Consider the following 11,850-nt stretch of genomic DNA (forward strand, 5'->3'; position numbering starts at 1 on the left):
ATATATATATATATATATATATATATATATATATATATTGTGAGACAGCAGGGAGGGGGTTAAAACCTCCCTGCACAGAAAACATGTGAAAATGCACACTGGTTTTAGTTTAATTGTATTTGTTTATTGTTTAATTTAAATTGGTTAATTGTTTTATTGTTTAATTATCCCCTGCACCTGGTGGTTGTTATTAAATTAGGACCAGGTGCAGGGTATTTAAGGAGTGAAGCCAGTGTGCTTAAGGCTTCCGAGCAGTCGGGGGGAAGAAGGAGAAGAAGAAGAAGAAGAAGAAGAAGAAGAAGAAGAAGAAGAAGAAGAAGAAGAAGAAGAAGAAGAAGGTACATTTATCTACACATCCTACCCCACAACTTCCAAGTGAAAAAAATATTCTAGAAATTTGTAGAAGATTTCTTAAAAATAAAAACTGAAATAGCTTGGTTGGATAAGTGTCCATCCCCCTTGTAATAGCAATCCTAAATTAGCTCAGGTGTAACCAATCGCCTTCAAAATCACACACCAAGTTAAGTGGCTTCCACCTGTGTTAAATTGTAGTGATTCACATGATTTCAGGATAAATTCTGCAGTTCCTGCAGGTTTCTTCTGCTGGGTAGTGCATTTCAAAGCAAAGACTCAACCATGAGCACCAAGCCGCTTTCAAAAGAACTCTGGGACAAAGTTGTTGAAAGGCACAGATCAGGGGATGGGTATAAAAAAATATCAAAGGCCTTGAATATCCCTTGGAGCACGGTCAAGACGATTATTAAGAAGTGGAAGGTGTATGGCACCACCAAGACCCTGCCTAGACCAGGCCGTCCCTCCAAACTGGATGACTGAGCAAGAAGGAGACTGATCAGAGAGGCTACCAAGAGGCCAATGGCAACTTTTATGGCCAAGACTGGTCAAAGTGTGCATGTGACAACAATATCCCAAACACTCCACAAATCTGGTCTGTATGGTAGGGTGGCAAGAAGGAAGCCATTACTCAAGAAAGCCCACCTTGAATCCCATTCTGTAGCCATGTGGCAAAAGGTTTTGTGGTCTGACGAAACTAAAATGGAACTTTTTGGCCTAAATGCAAAGCGTTATGTTTGGCACAAACCCAACACAGCACATCACCCAAAGAACACCATCCCTACTGTGAAGCATGGTGGTGGCAGCATCATGTTATGGGGATGTTTCTCATCGGCAGGGACTGGGGCACTTGTCAGGATAGAAGGGAAAATGAATGGAGCAAAGTACAGAGAAGTCCTTGAGGAAAACCTGCTGCCCTCTGCAAGAAAGCTGAAACTGGGACAGAAGTTCACCTTTCAGCATGACAACGACCCAAAGCACACAACCAAAGCTACACTAGAGTGGCTAAGGAACAAAAAGGTAAATGTCCTTGAGTGGCCCAGTCAGAGCCTCGACCTAAATCCAATCGAAAATTTGTGGCATGACATGAAGATTGCTGTCCATCAACGCTCCCCAAGGAACTTGACAAAGCTTGAACAGTTTTGTAAAGAAGAATGGTCAAATATTGCCAAATCTAGGTGTGCAAAGTTGGTAGAGACCTATCCCAACAGACTCACAGCTGTAATTGCTGCCAAAGGTGCTTCCACCAAGTATTAACTCAGGGGAGTGGAGACTTATTCAATTATGATCTTTCAGTTTTGTATTTTTAATATATATAATTTTTTCTCAATAAAAACCTTTTTTCCCCTTAAGTACGACAAAGAGAGAGAGAACATTTATATTTCTGTTCCAGTAAAAACTAACACAGGTGGTGAATAGAGTTATCTGCAGCTTGACATGCTGCATCATAACTACAACTATGTTTCAGTTAAATTAATAATAAAACTTCAGTTTGAAAAAGAAAGTTATTTTTTTTCCTTCTAGTGGTATTAAATAGATCAGTGAGTGTTTTTTTTTTATGGGAAGCATTCAATATTGGGTAGAAATGTGTTTCTAGGGCTCTTACATATAAATATATCTGGGTTTATTGTAGAATAAAGTAGAAAGGTGTTCCATGAAAGTAGAATCAACATTGTAGAAGCAACAGATTTCATTCTACATTTACTGGCAACATGTAGATTGGTGTCCCCTCGGCTATAGGCTTTTGATGCCATGGTAACTACAGCTATGGCCAAAGGTTTTGCATCACCCCATATAATTAACTAATTTTGCTTCATAAAGTCAAATGAAACCTGCTAAATAATGTTAGTTAACATATTGCATGGGTTTGAACAGTATGTGCACGCACATTGTCCAATCAAATAAATCAAAGGCTGAATCTGGTGTATAAAGGACAGGACTCTGCCCAATCACAACTAGATATGTGTTTGACTGATTTATTTATTTATTTATTTATTTTTTAAGTGTGCTTAGACAGGTGCTGGTCAGCAGGTATGCGTAATGCACTGCGTTACAGATTCTGTCCCCTGTAAGTGAGATGAAATGAGTTCAGCTCTTTTGCATTGTGGTTATAGAGCTTTTGAACTCATCTCAGGTTGCGTTATGCGAGGTTGCACCCAGCTTCTCCCTGTTACATATGGATAATATTATATTCATAATAGTATATCATTATATATGGTAAATGCATAGTATAACCCAAGGAAAAGCATGGACAAAAATACAAAATGACCAGTGCAATCTTACTCTGCTTTTATAAGGGAATATTCATGACAACCACTCTACTAATAAAATACCTATAAACAAAACTTTTTTTTCAGATGTTAAAGATGGTTTGGTGTTAGTTTTGCCTAGGGAGAAGTGTCCATCATCAGGCAGTTATTAAGGCACTATATAAGGCAGCTACGGATTACAGGACCAGAGACCGGAAGCAGGGGATGACCAAAGGTTGGAGTTCAAGCTATGCTTTGAGTCCTATTAGGTTCACAGATGGCCCAGCTTGACTCTCATGGAGCTGGTCATTTATTATCATTTGAGGCAATGGGCCTTGATCTATTGTGATCCGCAGCTCCAACTGTGTTATTACGGCTACTGAAATTTGCCTAGCAACTGGCTACCTTCCAGTTCAGTGAGCCCCTGTACTGCTTTAGACCCTTAAAATATACATTTTCATTGTCAGATTTTTTTTTACTGGAAGAAAGTGGAGACAGAACCATAGGCAACAAATGTTAGGAGTATATGCTTGTATGTTTGTATTGTATGTATATACAGTGACACCAACCATATTTAATATCTATATGGTATATATTATTAAGTGAATAAGGACTTTGATTGGGGTTACAGACCCAGTAGCACTATTTTGACAAAAATGAGACAATAACCTGCCCAAACTTTCAATAAAACCCCATCAATCATAAAATCTGAAGAAAACTAAATAAACATTTTGTACAAACGTTTTCACAAATGTCTGAATAAATTAGATTTTAATTTGAAATCTATGTGTTAGTCCATATTGCCTCCATACCAAGATTCACTAAAGCAATGGCATATTTTCAACACCAATGTTCATTGAAACATATTTTTAGACATTGACTTGGTTTGCTTGTGGGCTTGACCCAGCAAAGAAGAACAATTACCACTGAAAACAGACAACAGCATTTCCAAGGTCTGCTTGAAGATTTTAAAGTAGAAAGGATAAAGTAAAAACAGTTTAATAGAGATTTGGATTGATGGAAAGGTGAAACGTTTCTGAAACTGTGCAACTATAGAATTCAAAGTTCTCAAGGGGCTAGTATACTGAAACGTTTGTCTATTTGACTTAGTTTTACCTTAAAACTGTATGGTGCTGGTCACAAGAAGCAAGTTTATATATTATATTAAAGGCAGTCCAAGACTAGTGCTAAAATAATCTGTGAAACTTTTTGTGTTTGTGATGTCATTTAGTACATAGTTAATGATGTAGCAATCTATGATTCCTTTCTTTCTATTTAAACCTTCACGTATCATGATATTGCTGCTATCAGAATTGTGTCCCTGCAGAAATCTTCATTATCCACAGTTCTGGCATCATACTGTCATTTATTGATCTAAAGTCAACAGAGTGAATTACCACATTCCCTGTCAATGCCCTGCTCAACCTGTAGAGGCAGCACAAGTTATTGATGAAATGTGTACAGTTCCATCAGCTCCTTGAGTACCAGTTCATCAAAGGCATGCATTGCAATGATAGTTGTCTTCTTTACAAATGGATTAAGACACATGGCTCCTGGTTCAACAGAACAGTTTGTGACAATTCAGTAAAGTTTTTATTTTTTTAAACCTCACATTGAAATGCATTCTGGTGCATGCAGTTTGTAAACACGTACAGTACCTGAATCCAATCCCATCTAGACTGCCCTGTTGAATCCATATGATTACACTAACTACAAATTAAATCTTAGAGTTCTCTCACAAATACCATGACTATTTTCTTGTTTTGAATGGCAACTCAAACAATACTCTAAATAAACTACGCACCAGCATTGTAGTGGAACAGATCATTATAGTTGTAGGAGATCCTTTTATCCCTATCAGACCCCCTTGCTTTTTAATGTAGTATTTCAGTAAGTCTAAAAAGATAATTGTCTCTTCAGATATATACCAAAAATGTTACTGAGAAAGTTGTCTTATCAAAATGTTAAGTCTGAAAATAGCATGTTTTATCAGGAGCATTTATTCACCACACAATAATTAAACCCCCTGCCTTTGAAGTATATATTTAAAGGGTTTGGCGATTTCACCTTGTGAATTATACAGTTACCACGGTTCCCAGAGGCTTCACTCATTTGAGTAATTCTATATTGTTCACCTCCATTTTCAGCACAAGAATAAATAGAGGGCTTGCTTGTGTTTTGAAGCTACATAATAATGTTAATGGAACTGGGAGGAGCTGGATCTTAATGCAGCGACCTTTCTCTTATAGAACCTGCATTTCAAGCCAGCCCCAAACCAAGAACAAACATTGAGGGATGAAAAAAGAAAAAGATCAGATACCCATGCTGCCCTTCTACTAATAATGTTAGTTAATCAGTAGTGTCATGCTTGGTACTGATGAATAATGCAGATTGCCATTATCAGCCTGCTCTCATGAATGCTAGTTTTTAATCTGTAAGGGGCTGGACCGTTTACTCTGTGCACAGCTGCAGCTGGAAGCGACAACCATGAAAATCCACAAGAAAGCGTAATCGCTTCCATCATGGAGCGGACACAGGCAGGGTGTGAAAGAGCCCAAACGGGATATCCCTCACAGCCAATGGGATGTGTTCAACATTGGCTATTGTTATTTCCAATGTGTAAGGTTAGTTTTTTTCTTTTTTTTCACTTGAATTAATTATTCCTGGATAAGCAGAGCTCAGCTACTCCTTGTTCTTTGGAACACAATCATGTGTTTTAGTTTGAAACAGAAAACCCATATGCTGCTTTTCTTGTGTAAAATGTAAACAGGATTTTAAATGAATGATGAATGGAAAACAAATAAATGATGCAGCCTTTGTACAGAAGTGGGGCAAGATTGTGCTCTCTTGCTCTTTTGGTGACTGAACGGATCTGCAGACACTTTGCGGCTAACCAAAACTGAACGTAAAGACATTCCTGTGCAATAGGTCTGTTACACCTTATACAGAACGGTGGTGCCAAATATTCAGACAGTACCTTAAATACCAAAATGATAGTCAGCTTAAACTTTGGTTGTTACAGACAGGCCGGTTTTGTCTTTACTATTAACAGGCTTGAGAAAAAGCATATATTCCATCAGACTGGCACGACCGATATAAGACTACTCCTATTGCACCATTTGCTACTAAGTAAGTTATAGAACATTGCCCAGCAAAAATGTAAAACCTGCTTTGGTATGTGGTGCTTGGGTTATTTGTTACCCATTTTACCCACTCAGGCAGCTTGCATACCAAATATCACTGAATATCTGAATATGTTTTACAAAGTAAGTGCACACTAGTGCAGTTGTACCCCAAAATACACTGTCTAGGAATAACGAAACTGGTTGCATGTTCTGGACATTTAACCTACATCTTTAATAGATAACCATCCCCCCTTCAAAAATACAATTACTATTAATTTATAAGGACAATACCCCCTAAAAATGTGCATTTGCAATGGTGACTGCCTAGACTGGTATTACATTGAATGTTGTGTACCAAGGTATTTATTGAACATGGGTCTTATCCCCTGTCATTCTTCAATCCACTTGTAGGACAGCTCATTAAAATAATTTGCACGGTTATCTATTTGTGGATATCAGGGATACCAGGATACTAAATAAGCAAGTGGGGTACCACAAACCAGGACAGCTACACCCAACATTTTTCAGGAACCGTCTTTCTGTGTATTACTCTTTCTGTTGCTATTCACTTGCAGTCAAAGAATGATTAAAAAGAGGGCTCTAATGCAAGTATATTGGAGGCTTCAAGCACAGAGAGGCAATCCCCCTTATCCAGTGCACTCACAAACAGACAAAGAGTAATGCTACAGAAGGAAGGAGTTGCACGTATTTGCTTCTGTGACCTAAATCGTAATAAAAAATAAAATATTTGCTGAGAAACCATTTTTGGTTTTGTACATTTGTGTACTCCCTTTGACAGGTGAGCCCTGAGGGGCTTCTAGCTGGTGCTATAGGGAGAAGGGGCTTGGACACATGTCTTAGAACAAGAATAAGGACACACCTCCCTTTGAATCTGGGAAATAAAAGACCAGTCCTATTTTTTGTGGGGAGGGGGCAAGCTAAAAAGGCCGGACAAAGGCATCCTGCCTGGGCCTTCTCTGCCTGGGCTGAAGAGATTTGTGTGATTGGTGTCAAGATGACGGATGGGCAGCGCGATTATTGTTGCAGCTGCACGTTTCCTCAACGACAGGCTCCCCCTCTCCTGCTGAGCAAGAGGGGAGGACACGGCACTGCTCGTCGAAAAAAAAGGCCGACACTTTTCAGAAAAAGGGAAAGTGAGAGAGGCAGGAGTTTTGCACGAGACAGAAAACAATAGGCCTGACCTCCCTTGCCCCATCCCAGCCAGTGCCTAAGCATCTGAGTCTGTTAAACAAATACGCCAGCATCTGCCAGCAACTGACCCTTCCCCCCCACCTCCCTGTGCCTTTCCTCCCCTTGTAGCTAACTCGATTTGTCCCAGCAATTAGCCAGCAGTGGAAAGTTAGAGCGAGGCTCCTCAGGTTGTGAAGTGCAGTGAGAGATTGCACCTACAAACAGCAGAAGATGTTTTGTGTAGTTATTTCCTCTTGGTTTCTGCATATTGTTATGTCATTCCTTGTTGGTACTGAATGGATTATTTCTGGATTACCATTTTGTGAGACTGCTTGCTCAGCAAAGATGTTTACATATATTTGAAGAGGATACTGGATACTAATTCTCTCAGAGCTATCTACTCCAAACTATTAGCTTTTATTTTTATTTTTTTCTTAAAGATTCCAAAACTTAGGAAACAACATCAGACAACCATTACTTTAAAGCCCCTAAAATGACGGTTTTCAATGATTGAGTTGCTGTACAAAGCAGGACACTCCAATAGGTCATATTGTGCTGACTAACAGGACACAGCTATTGTGATAAATATATTTCACCCTGGAAGTAGATACATTAAAGTACATAGTGCTAAAGAAAACAATTCTAGTAAATCTTACCTGATATCCTGTCTTTCATAGTTCTCCTGTATAAAAGATGCACATATTAGGTTATTAGATTCTTTAATTCTTTTTTTTTAAGCTACTAATTAATGAAATTTACTGACAGCACCTTGAAAATATTCTTCTTCATGAGTAGGGGTGTAACAATACACAAATCTCACAATACGTTGTGCTTGTGGCAGGGGCGTCAGCAGAATTCTAAAAGTGTGGGGGTGGGGTGGCATGCCTCCATCAGAGACTTTTGTCCCCCTGAAGACATTTTTAAGAATTTGGATTGCCAACAGTGCATTTTAGAAGCATTTTCTATGAGATCTGCATCAAAACAAGCAGAGGGATTTAGTAGCTGAAACACTGAAATAGAACAGGTGACCTGAGCCAGGGAACATGCTTAATCTAATTGTTTTTTATTGCCTTAGCGTCAAACAAACTGCACACAAAGACACACAATGTGCCCATTCTCATTGCTAGTGCTAAACAAAATGATGACCCCACTCTACAGCAGGAGTTCTCAACCTTTTTTTTTACTTAGATTATCCCCACCCCCAGCCACAAAAGCCAGAATTATAAATCACATATCTGAAATCAACCAATCACATTGAAGTATTTGCCAAAGTTCCAGTGCATCTTATCCTTTGTACAGATGTCACCCCTTGCATGGAACACCACGATGAATTCCAATGTTCAAACATCAAAACAAAAAACACACTTAACCGGTACCTTCTGTAGAATGGGTCATCCTGTTAACTTCACTGTTTCTTTAAATTTTGGTTAACTTGTTACTTCTCCTATGAAGATATTACCGAAAAAAATGACCATGCCCCATTTTTTGGGGCTAACATGATATAAATTATACATACCTCTATTACGATACAATATATCATGTAAAGAAAGGATCATAATTCATTAATACACAATTAAAACTCCCAGAAATAAGTTCTTGGTAACCAATCACTGCTTTTCCAATGACTCATATGTTTTCAGTGTCAATGTAATCTGCATGTGGCCTATTGAAGTGGAATGCAGGGACACATCACATCAGAAGTACAGCAGAAGTAAACCTTCAGCTTGTGTTTACTAATGCTGGCTACGGGTAAATATTCCCTCCCAGGTGATGCTACCTGTTTATTCAATATATAATATAAAGAAACCCAACACAGCACATACTTTAACTTCTTTCTCTTGGCCATTGTTTGAATAGAGATACATCAGAAGCTTTAATTATAAGTAACAAGACCAATTATTTAATTAACACAAATTCCACTAAATGTTACAATGTGTCTGTCCTTGGGCATGTATAATGTCAAAATAATTTAAAGGTGACAATACTTTGTAGTTTCTATAAGCCATATAATACACTGCTATAAACTCCTGGTAGTTGTCTTTTTTTTATATGACAATAATATTACTATTTAGGAAGAATGTATATTTTAAAAATTGATTTAATTATTTGTATTTCTCTAATATACCCCCATACACACCTTCCACTGCCTCTTTCCCCATTACAATGTCCGTGTGCTCCCAATGACAATGACCGTTTTCTTCCGGAACATTTCTCCAGTAAATATATTACACTTCCTCAATTGTGAAGCTTTTCCTTAATAAAAAAAAGAGGACAACTCCATTCTCTCTTTGTCCTTTGATTTTACAGCCACGGTCAACGCATTGGTTCCAGATAAGAGGGAGTCCTACTCATACTTGAAGTTACTGATGTAGAGAAGACAGTGACAAGACTGAAGATTACAAGGCTGCTCCCGATCCCCTCCCATTGTCCTGCTGCTGTTTACCCAGCAAGGGCACCATCTGCTGGGTGTCAAGCTGTCAAACCCAGCAAGCTCTGCTGGGGCAGTCCTGCCAAGGCTTCACCAAGGGGAAGAGAACCAGGACTGCCACTGTTCTTGTTGGCTTCACTAACATCTCGCTGTGGAATTGCCTGGCACCTGTCAGGCTGCTGCCTTGAAGTGGCTATGTGTGGAATGTGTCCTCAGGCCCCCCTCACTCCCGCTGGGATGTGCTGTGCTGTATTGATAGTGCCGGCCCCAGAGCAGGGCAGCTTAGTGCTACTGGGGCTGCTGGTCTCCTGCAAGCTCTCTGGAATGCTCTAACCAGGTTAATACATTTACACACACAGAGAGGCAGAAGCGCACCGGGGGTCCACAGCTGTCCTGCTGAATCCAAATGCTCTTTTTGACATTTACTAAACCAACTGACACAAACTTTTTATTATTATTATTCGGAAGCACACATACCAGGGTTTTATTCTCCAAATCAAACAAGCACAGTATGTGGTTTTAGGGGTGTTTTGTTTAGCCCACCTAAACCTCTCCTTTCAAAAATACTGTACAGCCTTATTCATGCAGTATAACTGCAATAAACTGCCATATTCTGGACATGATAAATGAGGTAATACTGTAATAGGAATTCCCACTGTAATTTAGGTGTTGTGATTTGGCTACTCTGCAGTAATACTACTGCATTTACTGTGCCCAAAATACTATATTTTACACTGATTTTGTAAGAATATTCAGTAAACTTGGATATTAAATTAAGGGGATGGTCAATCATTTCTTGATATATATATATATATATTGTAAAGTTGAGGATGATAAAATAAATCAATTGGAAGTAGTTCTAATGCTCTGGGTCTAGTCTGCCTGTCTAGTGACCCAGGAAAGATGAAGGACACACACAGCTCATGGAGCAGGAAAGAAATGGGACATCTAAGATCTACAAGATACTGCAAATTACATCAAGTGAATCAGCAATGTAAATGGGGTATTCTGGAATAGATTAAATAATGATGAACTGTACAGTGCATGTGCAGTCTGCTTCCATGTGCAACACAATATAAACCAGTGCCTACATAAATCAACTCTCAAGTACAGACGTTATATGCAAAGGTAAATTAGCTGTAAAACACACACAGTCCTCCAGTGTAAACGCACTGCTGCTTGAAGTGCATGGTGAGTCAGGCAAGTCTACTTCAATTTCTGTTTGCGGTGAGTTTCCAGTTTTGGCTGGGGACAAGAACGATGCATTTGTTACCCAGTGGCCTAGGGAGGGAAATGGACAGGGATCGTTCACCTCATCATACTTCAGCAACCCCTACTAGTCAGGTGGGCCCTCTTCTCCAGGATTCAGTAGCTTGGTAGATTTATTGCTGAGGTACGGCAGGTGACAAGAGGCAATTGGCTTGACAGTTTAAATTCAGCAGAAAAACTGGTAGAATTGATCGAAAACAGTCAAAATATATAATAAATATATATATATTTAAAAGGAAAATGGTTTGTTCCCTTTCTAATTAGTAACCTCCTTTCCACCCTTTGAAAACCAGTCCCTTTGTGCTGAAAAGTGCGTCACACAGAATCTGCAACACTGCAGGGTGTTTAGCTTACAATGAGGCAATGATGTTTTTGAAATGTGTGCTTGTTTGATTTGGAGAATAAAACCCTGGTATGTGTGCTACCGAATAATAAAAAAAAAGTTTGTGTCAGTTGGTTTAGTAAATGTCAAAAAGGGCATTTGGATTCAGCAGGACAGCTGTGGACACCCGGTGCGCTCCTGCCTCTGTGTGTGTAAATGTATTAACCTGGTTAGAGCATTCCAGAGAGCTCGCAGGAGACCAGCAGCCTCACTAGCACAAAGCTGCCCTGGGGTCGGTGTAGCATGCGAAAGGACACCTGTGAGATAGTGCATCCCTTCAGCGCCATTGGCTTTACCACGCATGTGCACATCATGTGACGTAAAGGGGATTCACTTTTGCATCGCTATAACTATGAGAAAGTGCACCCCTTGCAATTGTGCACCCCTACATATAGTATATTGATATTAACATTTGGCTGTTTATTTTTCAATCAAAGTTATTGTTTTATTAATTAATAGGTGATTCTGCTTCTTGCTTTTTCACACTGTGTAAGTAATGTGAACAATTCATGTGATTTTCATGGCAGGCAACTAAGTTCACGTGTGAATGTTTTTGTAGGCCCGACGCCTTAACAAGGGTTTTGTTGGGGTTTTTTTTTAAGATGCTATTTAACAGTTGAGTAATTCTTGTGTGTGTGTATTTACTTTTTTGCAACCGGCATTGTATTGCAAACTGACAAAACAAATGAATATTTTTTAAAACAATAAAGACTATTTATTTTCCCCAGTGCTGGCAAACTCGTTCACTCTCTTTTCACCTGTATGGAATATACTGTACTCATTTTGTTAGTTATTTATTTAAGTTTAGCAAATTAAGTCGATAGGATGTGCTTCGTTTTTGTCTCTGCCTTTCTC

This window comes from Acipenser ruthenus, chromosome 27 (assembly GCF_902713425.1).
Source record: "Acipenser ruthenus chromosome 27, fAciRut3.2 maternal haplotype, whole genome shotgun sequence".
Taxonomy (NCBI): domain Eukaryota; kingdom Metazoa; phylum Chordata; class Actinopteri; order Acipenseriformes; family Acipenseridae; genus Acipenser; species Acipenser ruthenus.